The 22,488-nt window shown below is 39.7% G+C and overlaps 1 long non-coding RNA gene across 1 annotated transcript; it reads right to left on the bottom strand.

Annotated features, from left to right (window-relative positions):
- Window positions 1–5,720: 5,720 nt before the first annotated feature.
- Window positions 5,721–21,963, bottom strand: LOC123808972. Its single transcript, XR_006783861.1, has 4 exons — window positions 21,736–21,963; window positions 20,530–20,650; window positions 11,892–12,007; window positions 5,721–11,779 (listed from the first exon to the last, which is right to left on the bottom strand). It is a non-coding gene; the product is annotated as an uncharacterized LOC123808972 (long non-coding RNA).
- Window positions 21,964–22,488: the final 525 nt, after the last annotated feature.

The raw sequence follows: 22,488 nt of genomic DNA, 5'->3' as shown, positions 1-22,488 counted from the left end.
TTGGTAATAAACACAGTGCATACACTAATTCATGTGATTCACATAATAAACTTCAGAATTAAATGAAATTATCTCTCCTAATATATATATCACTCTCTGTATCCAAATCATATATATATATAAAACCAAAGTTTAAAGAAACTTGAAAAAGAACTTCCTCAAAGTCCTACAGCTGTGGGTAGTAGAACTAAGACTTGGAATTGAGTCTGACTCCAAAAGCCGTTATCCTAAGAACTGTAACACATCATCTCTCACGTTGACATCTGAGGGGTCAGCCCACAGGCATTCTGATTTTGACTCCACCACTGACCAGCTAGATCACACTGGAGAAGTTTCTTAAATTCTCTGTGCCTCAGTTGCCTCATCTATAAATTGGGAAATAATAAAATGTAACTCATATGAGAAGTAAATTAAATATGTTTAAAGCATTTAGTTCAGTACCTGCAGTATATATTAATTGCTCAAGAAATAGTGGCTGTTTTAATTTTTAAGCACTTCATGAAACATAAAGAAAAATGTGTGGCCTCTGTGTTCAGGGATCACATAGTCTGGGGGAGGAGAGATAGGTGTGGTTGAATAATTCAATACAAGGCAGATAGTGATTAAAGGGGGAGGTTCAAATGAAAGAGAGACTGTCCAGTGGGAGGACTCTAAGATAACTTAGTGAAAGCCATGACATGGGGTCAAAAATGGAGCATCTGCAATTTCTGGACATACGAGTATTGCAGATACTGGGGTCAAAGAAGAAGAATCTTGCTGTCTAGTGGTGTTTTATGTCCACCTATCAGATTACAAGATCATAAAGAGAAAGACCACCTGTTGGTTTCCTCTTGAATGCTCCAAAACATATGTGGTAGGTTTTCTTCACGTTAATACTTGCTCAGATGACCTGCCCAGGGATCGGTTTGGTCACAACTGTGGCAGTACCCTGCACTCTGCACCCTTACCTCCCATCCTATCCCAAGTCTCCAGCACCTTGTCAATCAATTATATCCATGAGTATTTCAAACTAAAGAGAACTTTATAAGGATAAAGATCCATATGGAAGGTCAATGAGGTCCACATATGCCATATTGAATCATAAGATTTACGCCAGAAGAAATGATTTGTCATATGCTCAAATGATATGCTTTTGACTCATTATCAGTAGTTCTGGAAGATTTAGCAATGGACTTTATAACTGCTTCTCCCACTCAAACCTTGCCTAATTCCAGATCTAAATCGTCAGCTACTTGACCCTCCATTTGAATTTTTCATTCTAAGCTAAAATGTTAAAATCTGAGTTGGTGGTACATCCCCCTTTGGCTGGCTCCTGCTCCTCCTTTCTCTTTGTCCCTCGAAGGCCCACCTTTGTCCCAGTTCTCTAGAGCCTAAACAAGCACTGTCCACCAGAAACATAACATGAGCCAGACAAACTAGAACATTTTAAATTTTCTAGTAGCCACATTGAAATTTTTAAAAGAAGCACGGTAATTTTAAATACCTTCTTTAACCCAACTTATACAAAATATTAGCATTTCTATGTATAATAAACATAAAAATTAATGAGATGTTTACTTTCTTTGATGAAAAATTCTTAGAAACCCACAGTATGTTTTAAGTGCACATTACATCTCAGTGTAGACTAGACACAGTTCAAGTGCTTCATAGCCACATGTGGCCATTGGCTGCCATACTGGACAATGTAGGCCTAGATCTTAGAACTATTTTTCATTCTTTCTCCCTCACCCTTCATATCCAAACATTTGCCATGTCTCTTTAACTATCTTGCCATTCCCATTCAGCACACTATTTCTTTATCAAGCACCTTAATTCCCTCACAGGTCCCCCGACTACTCTGTGCCTTTGTTCAATCCATCAAATAAACTACTGCAAGGCTAGACTTCCCAAAGAGCTGCCAAGAGACCATCAATGGCTCACGATTGCCTACCAGAGTGCATTCAAATGCCCCAACCTGATGTGCAAATCCCTCCACAAAATGCCCCCTAATCATTTTACCACCACATTTTTCATTGTTCCATTCGCTTCTGCTCACCTAGACTATGGATTGTCTCCAATTTACTCCTGTGTTCTCAACTCTGTGCCTTTGTCACTGACCACTTTCTCTGCTTCTTAAAATACTACTCTCTCTTCAAAGTTGTTCTTAAACTCTACTTTTTTATTAATCCTTGCTTGCTCTTCCCAGCTAAATAGATTTTCTCCATTCTTTCACAGCGCAATCTTGTACTTCTTATGCAATTTAGGCAAATCTATTTTGAGTTAGAGTCTTGTGGATATTATTATTATCCTTTCCATATTTTAGCCTGTGGACCAGGATAGTATCTTTAAAATCTCAGTATCCCAGGCAACTTTCCATTGCCTTCTTCCATGAATCTATAAATAAATAACTAAGAGAAGCAAATCTCCGAGGTCCTTCAGTGGCAATAAGCAAAAGTGTGGGAAACCAACTTTGTGAAATAGCTTTCCATTATTCAGGCAACAAGAAATACCCAGAAAAGAAAAGTATTTAATATGATAATTTTTCCTATAAAATCTGAACTGGAAGCCAAGATTAAAAGTCAATACCCAGCCTACAAACTGCCTTCTGCAGATGTGTTTTGTAGGGAGAGTGCTGAATATGAGAGAAAGGACTGGAACCATTACTAAAATGTTATCATATTATAATGCAGACACAAAATGTATGCTTTCTCACCATGTCTGGGAGCATTGTTTTCAATACTGTAATCCTGATTTTAGCTAAAAATAACATGAACATTATCCTGGTTGATGTCAAACTCTATATCCAGGACCACTATTGGGTCAGTACCGTTCCAGAGTAACAGGACACAAGTTTATAAAGCAGCAGGCCAGGAGTATGTTAAGAAATACAAAAGTTTCTCCAGATCAAACTAAACCAATGAAAGTAAATTAACTGCACAGTACACAGTGAGAGTAGCAATCTTTCCAGCCATCTATTTGAAAGGCACTCGCACCCTTAGAGCAAGTTCGAAGACGGGAAAATAAGAACACTGTCTACGTTTTGAACCCATGCCCAGGGTCCTTTTCTTCTAAATACGGAAACAGATAATTAAATCCCTGGTGTATTTTTTTAAGATTTTATTTATTTATTTTTAGAGTGGGGAGAGAGAGAGAGAGAGAGAGAGAGAGAGAGAGAGAGAGAGAGAGAGAGAGAGAAACATCAATGTGCAGTTGCTGGGGGTTATAGCCTGCAACCCAGGCATGTACCCTGGCTGGGAATTGAACCTGTGATACTTTGGTTTGCAGCCCGCACTCAATCCACTGAGCTACACCAGCCAGGGCTAAATCCCTGGTGTATTGGTACCTGTTCTCCAGGTCGCTTCTATGACTCTGCTTGCCCACTTCATGACCACTTCTCGTGCCCAGGCAGAAATTTGCCTCCATCGATGCTGACTGCATCAGTTCCATTGCATTCAATCACGCAAAGTGGGCATAATTCAAGCCAGCAACAGTGAACTACTTTGTGTTTTAGATTTCTTTTTCCAGTTGCTAATGGCCTATCAACTGCGGCAGAGTGAAGTTTTTTATAGTTAGCTCATTTTGAAAGCTAAATAGATACAACAGTTGCTGGTTTATTTAGGTCTCTTAATTATTTAATATCAATGGCAAACATTTCATTGGCAAGCTTGATAAAGGATGGAGTTTAGCCCGTGTATGTCTGATGAAAATAGGGCAATCCAGACGAGGTTCTATTTTAAGGCAAGGCTGAGGTCTAGATGGTCCTGGTTTCCACGGTGACACCACCTTGACCCTTGTGCCACAGCAGCCTCTGATGGAACGATGAGCCACCTGAAGGGGTGCCCCTCCCTCCTGACAGGCAGCAGCTAGCTAGTGACCAGCGGCAATGGCCCTGGAGCACCGTGGAAAAGCTTTCCCAGAAGAAAGGCTGGACTTTCTGCCAATGAGGTCAGGTACAGATGATGTCGTTTTAATTTGGTAATTAAAAAATTATGACCTATTTTTATCACAAACTGATACAAAGGGAATATGAAACATATTTCCCTATTTGGCTTCCTCATAAATTATAGAAATATCTGATCATAACTGGTGGGAGTGGTACTATGTTCCCTTATACATATGAACCAATAGTTTATTTTCTATGTATTCTTTTATCTTGAGAGGAGTAATGAGAAATCACTATAACTTATGTTTAAATAGCACTATTTACAAATAGTTCTAATTAAAAATTCTTGGGGCAACAATAAAATACCTCCGCAGTGAGTGTCTGGGGGTGGCTCTCACACTGTGGGGTGCATTTAATGCAGTGGACTCACTTCAAAGAACTTTAAGAAAACCGCCACAGCATGCGGGACTGACTGTGACGATTTAACCAAGGCTTCACAGAGATTGTCCTGGGAGAGCTTGTCTTAGCCGTTGGTTAAGTTCAGTGACAGCCATCATGTCACAGAGGGTCTCAGCCAGCGGAGGTGTAAAAAAAGGTGGAAAGTAGTGTATGGGGAGAAAGAACAGGTAAAGAAATGTTCAGATCCTTTTCTGCGGTGGGTCTTTGTTCAGAGGCTAAAACTTGGTAGTTTTGACTACCATCAGCTCAACATCTCTAATATATTTATGCTCCCCAATGTGACCTGAAATCCTTAAGTAGATTCCAGGCTTACTGAGAGAAGCACCCTGAGGTACTCATCCTTTCTTTTATGTCTTAATAATAAATAAATAAATAAATAAATAAATAAATAAATAAATAAATACTAAAGAAGCCCATCTACTTACAACCTGTGGCCTCTCTGGGGTGTGTGTGTGTGTGTGTGTTCCATAAACTTTCAAATAGGAAAGAAATGCATGACCATCTGCTCTTGGACTCAAAAAATAGGGCACGAATGGAAGAAATGCACCTATTTATAAAAGAAAAAACTAAGAAACACTCAGACGCCATGACTGATGACCACCGCATACCTGCCAGGCACACTGCAAGGCACTTTACATGATATTTGAGGTTGTTTTTTGACTCTTGGAAAAGAGTAATTGGTTCTTTTTGTTAACCATCTCAGACGTGTTCCTTGTATGTTTAAGTTTCTACTACCACATTCATGAAAGTCTTGGTAAGTTATATGGCTTTGCTGTTCCTGCATTGCTCAAATGACTATACTTACTCAGGGTTTTGTCTTGCTGCATACACACAGAAAAATGTTATTTGCTTGGAAATACCTCACACTTGGGCATTGCTGTCTCATGGGTCAGTGGATTGTAGGGCACTTCGCAGTCACTGGCTGGTGAAATTGACAAGCATCAGCTCTTACTAGAAAGAGAAGAAATTGTCTCCTTGGTGTCTTCCACCCCCCCCCCCACCTGACAGATCCATGGGGAACAAATGCTGCCATTCTCCGGGTAGAGGAATTATCTTCGACTCAGATTTACACTTCTGGTGTTGGCATCAGGCCTGCCATGTGTTCTCATGATCGTGCTACCTAACAACCATTTCAGGGGCAATCTCAGTGAAGGATATTTGCCAGGAGATGGGGAAGTCTTTCAAGTGTTTATGCAAACTTTGTGTTGGAAATAAACTGCTAAGAGAAAGATCACCAGATGTCTTTAAAATGAGACCTCTGGTATCCAGGGGCATAAAGTAATTGCCGGATGTTCATGACCCCCTCCCCTACTTAATAAAGGCACCTGTGGTTCACCAGAAATAAAATTTTATTAATAACATGTCAAATATGTTTTAAAATACAGTTACCTTTCTTCTTCCTCTCAGTTTAAAAAACAATCCAATAAAAACTCTAAATCATGAACCAAATATTTTTAAATGTTAAAAAGACATATGTTAGATTATGTAACAGATACACATTTTTTCCAAATAAATGTTGTAGAACACCATCTGCTTGGTATTTGAGTGCATTTTCACAGAACTAAATTTCTTCTTTTCTCCCTTTGTTAATGGTCTATGACAAATTTATGACACTATAGTTCACATAGCTATACCAACAATTTATGACCGGAGGACAGCCTGACAAAAATCACTTGGCATGCTCAAATTAGACAATATTTGCAACACTCTCATTTACACCGACACGCTGCCCCTCACTCAGATGCTGACAACTAAAGAGAAACAGGATGTCCATAGCAAGGGGGGGGGGGGGTCCCTCGTGGAATAAAGGGGAAGGTCCCCTCGAGAAAGAGTTCAAAGCAAGCAGTTGAAGATCCAGATGCCATTTTTCAGCTCAGAGTTACCAAATTCTTCAGGCTGTGAAGTCACCCATACGTCTGAGTTTAATAGAGAATGCTTTTATAAGATTTTCTCAGGGTTGGCCAAAGAAAAAAAGTGCCGAATTCCTGTTAACTGTGAACATTTCATCTTTGCCCTAGTGTTACTAAATGGCGCTCCCTTAAATGGCTATAATCCAGGGGGAAATCAAGAAGAGAAATTTACCATGTGTCATTTCTTGACTGATGAGAACAATACATGATTATATTCATGTTCCTTTTTTGGCTCCTTGATGTACATAAATTCTATAAGGAAAATAGCCTTCTATGTGTTTGACTATATAAAATATTCTCATATTTGTGGCCAATTTGGAAAACTGGTTGATGATATTTACTTTTTACTTTGAATTTCTTTATAGAAAGTGGACATGAATACATACTCTTTGAAAACAGTAAGAGTATAGGCTTGAGTGTCTATGTGGGCCCTCGGAGTGATGCACGGCCTCACTCCTCAAAGTGCAGCCAGTGCGCCAGCAGCACTCGCGTCATGGAGGGAATGAGAAATGCAGACTCTGGGGCCCCACCCCAGACCTGCTGAACGGATTCTGCACTTTAACAAGATCTCCATGATTTCTATGCACAAAAGACTTGAGAAGGGCTAATGCACAGGAATGTTCTTCTATCCAACCATAAGTTACCCTTGGGAGCAGCTGGAGTACCTTGGGGAGTAGTTAATCTCCCCATTAACTACTTTAATGGGGAGATTTTGCTCAAAATGTTCAACTCTAAATGAAACAACTTTCGGGCATGGTCCCACTTAATAAAGAAACAGAAAACCTGAAACATGTCACATGCCAATGTATAGTACTGAAGTTTGAGAATGGGAAAATTTAAGTCCAAATGCCATGTACTATATAATATTCACACTCTGTTTGAATTAATTACACATACTCTTCCATTGTTTCCAACCTGAAGTTGTTTTTCTTTAGCAAAGCATACACAATGGTAACTAATACATCAAACTCCAGAAACATAAGATTATCTTAACAGACAATTATTTAATGGCTAAGCACAATAGTTTTAAAAGGAATTGTATCAAGAAACTGTGATGAATTCTAGTTTGATGCACTCGGGAAACCCTTGTCCAAAGGAGTTCCACCAGTACAGCAAACTGTTGCTTTCCTACAAGTGTCTTAGAGCAAATCAGTAGCGATGCTGTGGAGCAGGGGAGAGAGTGAAGGATTAGAACCGTAACTTCCACTTACAGCAAAGTCTGGAGGTCGGGCTGTGATTCACAGAGGAAGCCAGGGGTAGAGCGGAGGATGGCTCCAGTAGCAGGCGTTGAGACAGCTTGGGGTTCATTTAAGCTATTCACCAGCACAAGGCACATTAAAGAATGCTGGCCTTTCAACCTTGAACACAGTATATGCAATTCTCGAGCTGTAATTTCCCAATTGTACCTCTCCGTCAAGACTCTCCTTGACATTAATATCAATCTGACTTCCCTTGTTTAAAAAAACAAAAGCCACAGAAGTCAGAAGAGAAGGAATTGGTCTGAATTCACATTTGTCTCCCTACCTACCTATGACCTCTTGTGTCCTAGGGATGGGCTAAGGCCAGCCATGCTTTCCCACTTCAACAGTGGTTTCCTACTACGCCTCCAAGGATAAAATAGGCTGCAAAGCAGAATGTACATTTCTTCTCTAAGATCTGAGTTAGTAGACCTTCCCTCCTCACTGAGCCACAAACGCCTTTGGAGACGTGCGTTTGAGAACCATCCCACAGTTTGGAAAAGAGAAATGCAGGTACTGCTCCTGGTAGAGTTCTTACCTTTTAAATCAAGCCAAACATTGCTGCAGTCTTCCCTTCTCAGCTTAAGCAAAGAAACTGCACACAATTATCTCTGTACCCCCAACCCTGGCCCAGTTCCTGGCTCGTGGTAGTTACTCCATTAATAGTGGAGGATTGCACTTATTTCCAAGTCTTCTAGCACTAGAATTTATTAAGTCTAGGGATGTACATTGGAATCTGATCATGCATTGAGCTTACCCATGTATACAGTGGCTCATCATTTAGTCTTTCCCCCAACTTAATTTGCATGTTTCCTTTTCTCATCTACTCAGGAGCTCAGTGTCAGGGATGTTTCACAGTAATACCACATTTCAAATGATACATTTACTGAACAGAGTCTAACCACATACATCATCTGTGAAGGAAAGAAAGGATCATGAAAATGATTCTTTCACAGGATCCTGATATCAGGATCTAAGTGTATAGTGGACAAGAAGTGAGTATAGTAGGCAAGGAACCCCTCCCCACATGCAACAGCTTTCTCTTTCACTTACTAAACCTGTTCCTTATTTCTCTGCCCTCCTTTCCCCTTCCTCATCTCTTTTATTTTTTTCCTCTTCCCTTTTAAAAAATTTCTTCTTTTTTACTAGGTCTTTAGGCTGTTTGGGTACCCACAAGAAGGATCAACATTACCAATGCCACTCAGATTTCCCATCCTATCTTTCTTACTCTAAGAGTGGTTCTTGTCACCAGAGAAAGGATGTCCAGGTTCAAAAACATTGTAACTTGTCTGCCGCCTTTCACCTCTCCCACAATGCAGCGTGTAGGGCGGGATCAGCAGGGCCCCTGTGTGCAGGGTCTCCCTCTGTCAGTTTATGGTAAATGACAGCAGTTTTAATGGTTAACTCAGAAAGTTACATCGTTGAAATACAAATTATTATTTTTTTAAAAGTCAAGATAACATTAGTCAACTCATCTATGAATTGTTTATTGGAAAAGAAATTAGATGTTCTAAAAGATATTTTTTAAATAACTTGTTTTGAAATCAGCACATATTTTAAAGAAGGCATATTCACAAATACTGTTAATTTCTAAGACAGTTCCTTCTCTACTTACGAATATATAGATCAGCAAGCTGGGCTGGCGATGTCGCCAAACAAAACAGACTTCACATCTTTTACTGGCTCATTGACCAAGAGTCCTCACTTCATTTCAGATCTCTGACATACAATAAATATTACAATTTCATGCTTACTTGGTAATTTTTTTTCTCTCTCTCTCTTTTATACTCTAAAGCATGTGCACTTCTCTCCTCAAACAATTTTAATATGTGACATTTTTGTAAGTCACATCTATTAGCAGTGGTGTGTTTTTCCTATGGACACTGTCCTAAACCAAGCCAAATGTTCTTTTCACTAAAAAACTTAAACTATTAGAGTGCTAATTCTATTTTTTAATTATATGATAGTATAATTATCCTATCAAATTCAGAATCTCTTCAATTAGTGTTTCCACTGTTTTAAAAACCTACATTTTAAAAGAACCATTCTGAGAAACAAGGTATTTTATAAGCAGTGAAATAAATTTTTAAAATTTTGTTGCCAAATTTTTTCCCTTAAATTAATTTTTAAATATTTATATTTGTATTTCAAAGCTATCTCACTATTCATATTGTTCATACTGTTCATACCAAATTGTCTTTAAATACAAACCTATTATTTTTTTGGTTTGTTCTAAAGCATTTTCCCTAATTTTGATTGAGCAATTAAATAGAAACCTGATACTGTTATCAGTTCTAGATCTGTGTTGTCTTCAACAATGCATGCTGATTAGGGTGCCAACATTCTTCCTGCCGAAAGCAAGCATGTTAATCACCCCTGATTCATTAAAGTGAGCAAGTAGTGAATGAAAACTAAAAACAAAATTCTCTTGAAGAGAAAAAGGCCTTCTTGGTTATAAGATGGCTTTGAACTAGGCAAGATACAAGGCTGACAAATCACCATATTTAAATTTGCCAAAACACATGATCACCGAAGGCCTGTCGTGTCTTGATTTAAAGCAGTGTCCCTGATTATCGTTGTCACGTACCAAGTGCTCTGAAAGCACCACAGCCAGCTGATCATCCCAAAACCCTTCACAAGGTTCTTCTACGTCCTGTACAATCCTCATTTTAGATTCTTGACTGTCACAGTCTATCCAACACTCCTCTTTGGGTCTTTGGTATTTTCTTGAATATACCTTTGGCACCTAGTTTTCTCAATCCGTTTTATCAGTGAGTGACAATTATTTCAATGAAAGGTTTCATAGAACATAACTCCAGACATTGAAATCAGACATCTCAATCGAACCTCAAAGAAAAATACGAACCACTTCAAACAATTTCAGAAATCTACCCAACTTGTTAAATAATTAGCTTTCAAGTTGCAAAATATAGGGGCTTGTCTAAACTTTGCCACCAAAGGCATTTTGGAACATTTTGTCAAATAGCGAGTGGTCGACAATGGTACACAAACCAGTGCAAAGTGTCATCCAGGCAGCCATAAATGCAATCTATATGAAGAAATAACACCATGTGGAATTTCTGTTGTCCTCCTCAATTTTTGCAGATAAGCATTTTTAAAAATTATAAACCTATTAAAAACAAAGTGTACCTGCCTACTCTTCTCCTGAACTTCACAGCCTATACAAAATGACATCATAAATAAAATTTAAACGCTTAACTAAAGACCCACCACATTTTTAACCACCCCTAAAACTTAGAGATAAGCCCATCCACAAGGCTATTTTATGAAATTTCACCCTTAAAGAGAAAAGTCTATCAAGACAAAAAAAAATAGCAAAATGGAAAACGGGTCAGTTTGGAGTAGTCTGGTTGCTCCATTCAGCAGTTGGGTCGCAGTATGTCTGCTCCATCTCGAATTGCCACTAATGCCCACAGGAGAATGGCATCAAACAATTATTTGGCACGACGCTTGACAAGCCAAAGCTTTTCAGCAAGAACCTACCCCTCTCTTCCTCATGTCCAGAAAGTTACTGTAAGTTTGTTCCACCCTTAAGCCTCAGGGACAAGACTATTTCAGTTTAATCTGCTCCTTTTTGTTACTTTCCACTAAGAGTGGCAAAATTTGAAAATAGGGGCTTAAAATGTTTAAATCTGTGTAAGATGTCGATATAGGTCTCTTCCTACGTACCATAGCTTTAAAAAAATCTGGCTTCTAAAGCACTTACTTGCCACTGTATAGTAGGTAGACATATTTCTAATTTGACTTGGTAGTGCTAAGGACTGCTGAGTAATAACCAGAGTTCTCTCCAATCAGTGTAGCATGCATCTCATCTTTGATCTCAAGTGCACTGATAAATAGTGCCTATGTTAACATCTTCACAATAAACAGTTCAGGCATTTAGAAACAAAGTATCAATGGACTTAACAGTTACTTTAATTCATTTTATAAATAAGCAACTGAGAATTTTGCTCCAAGTGGCTGCTAGTATAGCCCATTCCATAAATGGCATTTTCCGAAGCATAAGGCACAATATGATACGAATGCAGCTCTTCATAATAGAGAGACTGAGAACAGCATTCCTGTACCATAAACTTCAGCCGTTTTCTTGTATCAGAATAAGCCGTCTTATAACAGGGAGCTTCCTTAAAGTATTCATAGCTCTCCTTCTCCGTCTCTAGGTGGATCTTCCTCAGCAAATTGTTAATTAACACAGACCTTCTCAAGTAGGTTTCTGGGTCTTCAAGAAACCTGAGCTTCTCCAGAGACAGTTTGAGAATGCAAGTCCTGTCCTCGGGCAATATCAGGTGCTGGAAAGCAAACGCATCATTAAATCTACTCTTTTAGAAAAATGAAAACCAGAGCTTTTTGCTATTGGCAAGAGTCATAAAAATGAAAGAACAATAACAAGTAAAGTCTTACTTTTGGAAAATACCCATGGCAATCTTGATGTAAATCTTCTTCTTCTGCATATTTTCTCTTAAAGTAAGCTACTTTCGACGTTGTTAATGTGTATGTTAATACTCTTGTTGGATAAGCTAAACAAAATAAAATAATTGGAGAAAAGTCAGATTTTGTGACAAATATTTTATAATAACAGTTCTACTTGTAAAAAGAAACTGGTGACCCCAGAAAACAATATTCCCTCTTCATTTACTAAGCAACATAGTAAAGCAGTCAGTGGCAATTGTCCTGTGACTGAAAAGTCTGTATTGCAGGCAAATGTCACTCTTCAGACCCAAAACAAACGTTTTAAGTTGCAGAATTTTGCCTATTTCCCAAAGCATCCACTGGAAAATAAAATATTTACCAACCCTCTATTTAATTTCATGCCATTTAATATCAAAACATACCAAAATTTGAAGTAGATTCACAAAATGTAATGGAAAAAAGATGTTTTGTCATCATTATTTTAGTTAAACTGCTTGTTTTAGAGTTAATTTAATGTTTAGGCTAATCAAATCGTTGTAAAATTGGCTGGTGGCCCAATTACACTTTCTAGAAATAACGGTGCACATCCATGGACAAACCCTATGATGTGGTCACAGTGTGTAAACATTCTCATAGCACATGGCTTAACAGAGGTTAATCATCAGTAAAAGAAAGATTTAACTAGAAAAGTTGACCTTGGTATGATATCTGAAGGTGAAAATCTTTGTTCTCTCCTTTAAAATATTATTGCTGTTGAGGATTCTGACTTAAGGAAGAACTGTGTTCAGAAAGCAGATTTTCAGAAGAGGTTTGTTTTAAAAGGAGTTCCTAGTGTGTACTCTAGGTGGTGCTCATGTCCCAGAAAAGATACAAGTTCAACCTTAGAAGCAAAAGGCAAGAAACTGCTTCCTAGTGAAAGCAGTGAATGAATTTAGAATACAAATTGAGTCCCCTTCAGTACTCATTCAACCTCACAGGGCCAGACAAGGAAAAAAAAAGATCATATTTAGACATTGTCTCTTTTACCTTTAATTCATACACTCAAATATTTCTAGGCATTGAAACCCTTTGATTCACAAAATGAGTTGTTTATTAATGTGTTGGTTGATTAATTTTTGGTTAAGATATTTGATATTTTCCTCTAACATATTATTATTTTTTCATTATTCATATTAAAAACATGCTTTTCAAGAACCTGCATCTCTTCTAGTTTTTCCTTCAACTTGATGACATCTGCATAATGCTTCCTGCAGCTTTGTTAGCTGGGTGGTTTTTCTAAACCAGGAGAAAAAGTAGCAAAAATCACACCTAAAACACTTCCAATGTTCAGTGCCCCACAGCAGATTATAACCCAAGAGAGCCTCAAACCAGAGTGAGTATGTTTTATAAGGACAATAAAAATATTAAGCCACTGGTGTGTCTGACCTAAAAAGAGATGAATGTGTAATGATAACTCACTCTAAGCTAAGTCAATAATTGCTACTATTGTATATGATCCTTGAGTTCAATAAGCAAGACTCAGCTTATTCAGAGTTTTACAGATTTCAAAAGGTTAGAACCAAAGGAGAACAACACTGATTCTATTAAGAACAAAGGAAGGATGCTGAACCCAGTTTTCCCAGGGGCTGTCTTTTAGTAAACTGCATTTTTAGGTATATTTTAAATGAATTTAATCAAAAAATTAGATGAAGCTTTGGGTTATTCTGTGATGACAATTACTATGACTGACTTCTTTTTAAATTGCTTAACTCTTTGATGCCACCGAGGTTCTCAGATGTTTAGCAAGCATCAGAACCAACCGAGGGTTCCTTAAAACACAAATGGCTGGGTCCCGCCCCCAGAATTTCTAATTCACTCTGGGCCAGGGGCAGAGAATGTACATTTGTAACAAATTTCCAGGTGATGCTGACGCTGCAGGTCTGAGGGCCACATTTTTAGAGCCTCTATGTTAGAACATTAGACAAGCTTGGTAGCAACACTACAACAGAACACTGAGCCAATCAGCTGATTGCCTGATCATCAGAATGCCAAGCAATTGGCTTGATGGATTTCTGTTGTTGTTGCTGTTGCAACATTGGCTATATTGGCTTAGATGCTTTGGCATCCTGAACAAAGCCAGACTGCACTTTAACTAAATAGTGAAGAAAGAATGATGTCACTTTTCAACATAAATTCTTGGGCTCACATTAAGAAGCATCAATGGCTGTTATTAGCATTGCAACTGGAGAAGTCACTGATTTTTTTAAAAAATAGGGGCCAATGAATTACTGTCATGTAGCAAAGGATGAAGAAAGACTTGGAAATGAGAAGAGTAACTTTACCATAAGCAAAACATTACCTATGTGTGTGTGTATCTTTAAATGCCTGTTCATTTTATTTTCCAAAGCAATGCATTGTCTACAGCATTTATGACCAATTAAAAACCTTTGAATGAATGATAAAAGGAAGGGTAGGTGGCAGCTTGGAGAACAAAATGTCAAATAAAGTAAGTGATGCTCTGGAAAAGATATTTTTATTTAAGAGGTCAAAGCCAAAAAATATATACACCAAATGTCTCTAAGGTTTACAAAAATTCTGTCTGGCTATATTCAAGCAGTCAGCCTAAGACTATGAATGTATCAGACCCTGAAAATATAGAGTAAATTCTCAGGGGACTAGATTGTGTCTCGGCTCCATGGGCAACACACTTAGCCACTTAGTTTATTGCTCTTAAAAAACACCCCCATGAGCTGTTGAAATGCTGAAAAGCTTTCACAGCTGGTATCAGTTTGACAATTACCTCCTTGCAGGCTGTTTTGCTATTTGCAATGTTTTCAGCATCAAATTTTGGAAGATGCTTCTAGCTACTTTGAGGCTAAAATATATAGCAAACATAAGTTCCTACATCTGTTTTCTCGGCTGAACTGGAACTCAAAAATTCAGACCTGTAAATTATTACTGATCACTTGGTTCAGTTCCCAAAATTTATAGATGAGGAAACTGTGGCCCAGAGGAGTTCAGTGTTTTACAGTCTGTCCTGTGCTAAGACTTTGGGTTTTGAAGACAGATGAAAGTGGGTTTGAATTCCAGCTCTGCTGCTTGTTAGTTGTGTGACCTTGAGGCAATTGCATCAACTCTCTACAAAGCACATTTGTGAAGTGGGGAGAGAACTAATACTGGCCCATAGGACCACTGAAATCATTCAAGGCAAGTGGCTGGCACTGTGCCTGACATACATAGTAAGTACTCAATAAATCCTAGCTCTGCCTAGTGCCAATAGAGCAGCTCTACCTCACAGAAGCAAACCCCAGCCTGGCCACCTAGCTCTGACTCTAAGAGTCTTTTCATCACCCTGCCTCCCAGAGATACTAGATTATAATTAGGGAGTAAAAGGACTGAAAAGGAATATATCAAACAGTTAGGTTTTAAAAAAATACTACAAGTACTATAGAGGCTTGAAGCAAATATTTCTGGATGTATTGCCACTGATCATACATCTGGGATAAAGGGAAATGTTTCTGAAAAGTTCGGACTGTCATTTGGAGAGTTAAAGTTACTGTGAATATCCAAAGAAATTTGCCTGTTATAATCCAGTAAATGTGAGTAAATCTGTCTCTACAAGTCTCTGGTAACTAAAAAGGCAAACTCAACCCAGCCTATACTTCAAATAAAGCTGAGGAAATAAACAAGAAAAAGTAAAATGACTTTGTTTTTATACACAGTGTCCTGAGCTCTGAGAACAGTATCTAAATCATGAAACTGAATTAGGCTGGGCCTCAATTTATCTCTGAAGGTAACATAGCTAATGCTGGCTTTTATATTTAAATTGTTTTTAATGCTTTACCCTCTGGGCACATAAAACCTCTCTGCTGGGCTCCATGTATTTCATAGTGTAGAACTTCAACAAGCAACAAACTGAGTCACAGAACAGAATGACCATCCCTGTCATCAAGAGCTCTGGCAGTACAATTTATACGTATTTCTTTAAATAAATGTTTAAAATGTAATTACAAACGATTGCTCAAACGTTCTTTCTTATTGTTCCCCTTCTGCCTCCAGAAAACTGAAACCCTATTATTGCACAAGTGATTTCATTTGGTACACGGCCCAGGGCAGTACATTAAGGAAAGATCATCAGCAAATTAATTTACAAACACTTTGAGAGGACAGACAATAATAAAAGAACAACTCCTGTCATCAGAGCCCATCCTTTGTCCAAGACCACGAAAAGCCTGAGAGATGAGGAAGAACTGTTTAAGAACAGTTTAACACGTGAATTTTGGTAGGGTTTTCATTTTCCTTCAGTCAGTACACTGCAGAACCAGCATCGAGACCATCCTATTAGATGTGTGCAGCTGAGGCCACAGACAAAAGAACAGTCTAATCAATGGGGAGAATAAGGTGCGTCCTAGTCCGAGAGCAGCAACTGACTTGTGTTATAAACAGTTCATGGGTTTCGGCTTCCAGTCTTTCATTGATTTCCCTTTGAATGGTGTTGGCCTGGCATGAGCCTTAAAAAGTATGTCTCTACCCATCTAAATAATGCTTTGCTGGTGGCAAAGCCATCCCTCCTCAAGGACTGTGACCACTGTTGTTTAGAAAGAGCTACCTCACCTGTCACTGTTAGCCACATGTTATAATCTTGCTGCGTGGCTTAAAATACATACTTCAGCTTGACTTTCTGGTGCTGTCCCACAGCACTAGTTCAAGTCCCAGCTCTACAATTTGTTCACTCAGTGACTTTGGGCAAAGTGTTTAACCTCAAAGAGCCTGAGATTCCCCATCAATGAAATATCGAACACACTGACTTGTATGCAAAATAAATGAGATGTTTTAAAAGCACATAGTCTGTGCCCATCACATGTCCACATATTTTCTGCTCAATAAATGTTAGGTATTATTATTGCCGTGCCCTCATTTTTGAAATCACACTTGTCCTCCCCAGCAGCACTGTGTTATGTATGGGACATTTGCTGTCCCTTTAGTGTTAAGCACAGGTTGCATGGAACAGTCACAAGTGTATTCAAGAAGGTAGACAGGTGCAACACCCAAGGCTGAAATGTGGGCCCCTCTGTGGACCTTTAGTTTTGTTGATTATTTCTCAGTATTTCCTCCACCTCCTTCATAAGCCTTTCTTTGTCTGGCATGTTTCTGGGAACTATGTTTTATAGGAGCAGAACTCAGTGCCAGTTTTAAGCTCTGAATCAAAGAAACAATCTGTTTCTTCACATTTATCATCCACCCCAAGCACAAGATTGACTCTCCTGACAGTTTAAAATTACCAACAAGTTGTAGCTCCTGGAAAACTTCCTGAGGAACTTTCATTGGGATACTGACAGCCAATGAATTAGAAGGGTTTCTCAAGAAACCAGTAGCATTTTGGATAGTCCCAGTGCCAGGCACAGAATATTAAATAAAATGCCTCCAATTCCACAAGTCGATCTTGTGCCACTGGTGATGGCTTCAGAACCAAAGAGAAGTGCATGAAATGGGATGTGGCCAGCCACGTTGTTGTGAAGTTACATTAGATGCTGCACCAAAGGCTAACTTCTGCCCCGATCTGACCCTAGTGATGATAGATACCGAGTGCTAGGGGCTTCGTGGTACATTTTGTGAGTCACCACCCCTCAGAAGTGCATTCCTTGTTTTAAGGTGATGTTCCCTTTCAATCCACCTTTCACTTAGGAAAGTGGAAATAAGAAAGGAAGTTAGCACAGCAATCACATAGCTATATATAGATTCCAAGAAATATCTTACCAACAATGTCTAGGGAGATACTACAAGTGCCTTAGACACCCAGGTCTATTGCTCAGAGAGGGGGGTCGTAATCCCTCATATTTACATAGGCAGCAGTGGTGTTTTGAAAAGCACCTGCTCTGTTATCATCCACATCGTCTTCCACTTGGATAGCACCCTCAGGTTTAGGCACATCACCAAAAACAGTTAGCCAGGTATCCCAAAACGTTCGTAGAAAGACATAAGGTGTAACCACTCATTGACGACTCTGCCCACTAAGAATATGTAAGAATTTGCTCTGGAGTTAGGTGATTCTCTGCCCTCACTCGCATGGTAGCTAACTTGTGTTACAACCTGGAGTTGCTTTGGTCACAAAATGTTCCTCATTCAAAGAGTACCTGACTTCTAAGGAGCTGAAGGTGCTTCATTAAACTGCGCTGTGTTCGAGCTCAAGCACTCCACCGAAGTTAACAACAGACAGTCTATCTCTCAGGTTACGTGTAGAGAAACTGAGCCACAAAGTGGTAAATGAGGAGCACACGAGGACAGAATTGAGACTAGGCTCCTGAGTCCTGATTCTCTTTGCAGTATCCCCAACTTTTCCTGATATTTCTAACCCATGTTCCCTTTTGATAAAAATCTTCAAAACAACACATAATACTCCGCCACACCACCACAGACTCCTCCCCTTCCAAACATCACTGATATTTAGAAGACACTTGGAGTTTTGCCTACCAAGACTTTTTGTTGCACTTCACATTCTATAATTTATAATATGAAAAGTTTTTAACTTCTAAATATAAAGCTATATTACAATATTGAACCTAATACCAGCCAGCTCTTAGTGCTTTTCATTAGCATCCTCCCCCCATCCCAGCACTGAGAGTCACAGCTGTACGCACTGGACGGCTCTGTGGCCAGCCCATTTGGGTAAGTTCAATCAGAAAAAGATAAAAACAGTTGTGTTAGACTAAAAACGGGATACGCTGAAGGAATATAATGATACTATTTAGACAGACAACTTATGAAAAATAAGATGTGGGAAAGGGGAGCTTGACAAGGAACAGCTTCCCCTAAACCTGAACATGTACTTATTCCTCAGTTTGTGTGCCCCTGCGTCTGCAATTATTTTAGTTTTAGCTTTCTCTGGGTTTTTAAAGCATATTTCTTTGATGTAGAGAGCAATGGGAATTAGCCACGTCTTAGCCTTAGCTGGCGTGTGACAGCTGCAGCCCGCTGGCGGGGTCCTCAGTGGGGCGCCCAGGTGTGCCGGCGAGATGCCCAGCACCTTCATCAAACCTTTCAACTGTTCTCCACGTTTCAAAGCATCTTCTTAATCCCACAAAAGTGGCATGACATGAAATTGAACGTGGAATGTTCATAAACACCTAAAAACTTCCCACCAGAGTTGAAAACACTGAGATTAGCACTTAGTTTCAGTTTTGACCTAACTGACCTCAGCTTTACCTAAGAGCCTCACAGAGCAGATGCAGCCCCTCTTTACAACCTGCGATATGCTCACCTACCACCGGTATTCCCCCTGGGGAGAGTGACTACATCCTTAACTATACACTGGTGGGATTTTTTTTTCATCCACCAATGTCTCTAGGATTCCATGCTTACATTATAATAATACTGTTTGATTTATTTTTATTTATTTAAAAGCTAAATACCATGAGAACATTTTCTCCTGAATGATTTTAAACATACCTGCTCATCAAAAGTGCACAATGTATTCTGCACATTATACATTCAAGATAAAATCAAAATGAAAATTTAAGAACCTCTTTCACTTGACCTTTTTGATTATGTCAGTGGTCTTCATGAAAGGGCAGGCTCATTCACATAATTAAAGGGCACTGAATAATTTTAAACTTCTACCATATTACATAAGGAACAGGATGTGTGTAAACTGCTGAAACACAAGACTAAGGCATATACATGACACAATACTTGTGGCTGCTTTACTCAAAATTTCCTTAGATTGATAGCATCACTGTCTCTCCATATACATCTCATGGCAGGTCACAGTAAATCTTTCTGGTCCCCTTGGATTTGTTTCTCACCATAAAATATAGTAATTATGATGGAGGAAGAGGAGGGGGTGGGCAGTGGTGAAAGCTAGTTGAAACCAACATTTTTGATGGTTCAAATGGTCATCTCTAATGCTTAAAATTATTAAACCACAGATATTTCAATGACTATGGAAACCAGTACTTTTAAAGTCTCGTGATATTCATAAACACTGTACTAATATAACTAATATAATATTATATACTAATTATACTTAGCCAAGTAAAAACCATTCTACAACAACCAGAACAGAATAAATTTTCAAATAGGATTCTGAGTAAAATTGTTCAATTATTTATTTTTACAAAGGGAAGTAAGGAAAAGGAAGAAATGCAGCCTGGTATGTTTTCATGAACTTGGCTGTGATTTCCTAGGCTGCTTACCTACAGGAAGTACACATGGACAGCTCAGTACATGTGAAAGTTACACAATGCTGGAGGGCTGAACAGATTCAAAGACTGCATTCAGTCTTGAGAATCATTTTAAATGTTTAATACTAATGGGTTCACATCATCATGACCTTAACGTAAATTAAACTTAAAACATCACCACAATCTCTTTTTGCAACTCAGAGTACTCTTCATTTCCTTCATTCAGACATGCACTGGTGTGCTGATAGGGCTCCCACTTGACATGCTCCCTGAGCCAGGCTCCCGAATCCGGCCCTTCCTATTCACACGGGTCTAAGAGAGGGAGGTCTGCCAGCCCGCAAATGTCCTTTCTACAGAAAACCTCTATTGACTTCTACCCAGCAACCATCTATATAAACGACTCCTTTTATTGATCTTGTAAGTTATGGTAATGCTACATTAGCGTTTGTTTCTTTCAAGCTAGTGATTACCTGGTAATGCTGAATCAATCTGAAAAGTGTATTTCTAGGACAGCTTCAGAAAATCTGGTGAGAGTTCCCCTGTGCACAGCGAGCATTTCTCACAGCCTCCGGCTCAGGAATGAATGGCTACCTGAGATTTTGAAACAAGGAGACAAACACAAGTAATGTGGGAAGGGTCAGGACGGCACTGACTCGAGCTGGTTAACAAGTAGGGAGAGAGGATTCCCTAGGAGGACACTAAGGTGCTTCCGATGGGGTTGATCTGGACTGGAGAGACAAATACATCTGCCTTTGAATAACAGAATTAAATTACTCTTCTCTAGATTTAATTTCAAGTATGAGGAATCTTAATTATCTTAAGAAATTTGTAAATAACTAAGTAATTGATCTTCCCAGTTATTTACTGGGAGATTATCAGTAGGTTAATGTTTTCAAGAAATCAGAGTCAGAGATACATAATTTGTTTTTAAATGCCAGATTTTGTATAATTTCAGAAAATATTTTCTCTAAAGTAACAATCCGGCAGTTAACTCCAAGCACACTAACTTAATCATTCTCTGGAATACACACTGTTTCTCACAAGATTTGAAATAGCCAAATAGTACTTTTCTTTAAAGGGCCATGTTTAACTGCACCTTTTCTACACGGATGTAGGCTTACAGATCTCATCATCTTCTATATTTAGAGAAATGAGCTTTCCAAAGGAAGACAGGCAGCCAATGAGGAAGATCCCATCAAAAGAGAGGTGAGTTACTATGGTTACTTTTCAGGAGGTTGAGTAACAGTGAAGGGCTGCTCTCGGCCAAATGGACCCTTTCCAGAGCAGGACCTAAAAAGATGTTGCTCTCCATACGTGTTGATTCAATTAGCCAAGACTGCACGATGTCACTTTAGCCGTAACCACAGGCTTTCTCTGGGCGATCGTTGCTTCCAGCTAACGCGCATGCATAGGCTTCAAAGTCAAAGGAAAAACAAGAGCTGAAAACTTCCGAACAAAAATCTCACAGCCACAGGCAGGGAAATCCTCAAGAACCGATTCCAAGATTTTTAATTATTTTTTATATCAAGTCAGGTTATTTGGGGCCACCAGCTGACCACTTTTCAATGGCTGGGGGCAGGGTGGGATCTCCAAACATGTTCCTACCCTCACCCCCAATGTAAGGGACCCTTCTGAGCCTCCAAGGAAGGCACCTGGCTGGAGGAGTCCACACCTACCTTGCGAGCTGGGTCCATTCACCAGGAGACAGGCGCATGCACTTGTTTCGTAAAGGCGCGGGGTTCAGTGCTCCCTCCCGCTTTTGCGTTGCTGTCACTCTTCAGACAGGGCGCTGAGAGCGACAGCGGCCGGTGGCGGCGGCAGCGCGACAGCGACAGCAGCGGCAGCAGCAGCGGTGGCGGCGGCGGTAACTGCAGCACTGCCGGGAGCCCAGGCTGCTGCAGGTCGGTCCCTCCAGTCTAAAGCGCCTCTTGCTCTGGTTCGGAACGCTAGGCGCGAGCGCAGCTGTTCTCAGCTCGCATTGGACCAGAGGGAGCAGATGTTACCCGGTTGCTAGGAGCGTTGCTAGGAGGCGATGACGCCCCTCCAACAGCTCCGGCGCAACTTTCCTCTAGATCTGGTGCACTGGTGGAGGCTGCTAGAAGCAAGGTTTGAGAGCAGGGACCGAGGCAGGTCAGCCAAACAGAGTCCCAAATAGGGAGGGCCCTGTTGTCGACTAATTTGAGTCCAGGAGAGCGAGCAGAGGACCTGGAGTGGGTGAACGCTGCAGCTTCCCTGGCCAGGCTATTGCAGGCTTGGGCAGGTGATGGGGGGTATGTATGAACCACCCAAGGCTGGGTCATTCTCTGTAGGCCCTAGTTGGGTGTCCCCTGCGGGGGTTGTGTTTTGGGACTGGAGTGGGACAGTACTTTCAGCTACTAAGGAAGCAGCAGGACTTGGTCAGTGCTTTTTAGATGCAGAATTCCACTGGG

The sequence above is a fragment of the Phyllostomus hastatus genome, unplaced genomic scaffold (genome assembly GCF_019186645.2).
Source record: "Phyllostomus hastatus isolate PE091 unplaced genomic scaffold, TTU_PhHast_1.1 phas_scaffold_501, whole genome shotgun sequence".
NCBI lineage: Eukaryota > Metazoa > Chordata > Mammalia > Chiroptera > Phyllostomidae > Phyllostomus > Phyllostomus hastatus.
The sequence above is the reverse complement of the archived record's forward strand: the minus strand, read 5'-3'. Positions and strand labels throughout refer to the sequence as shown.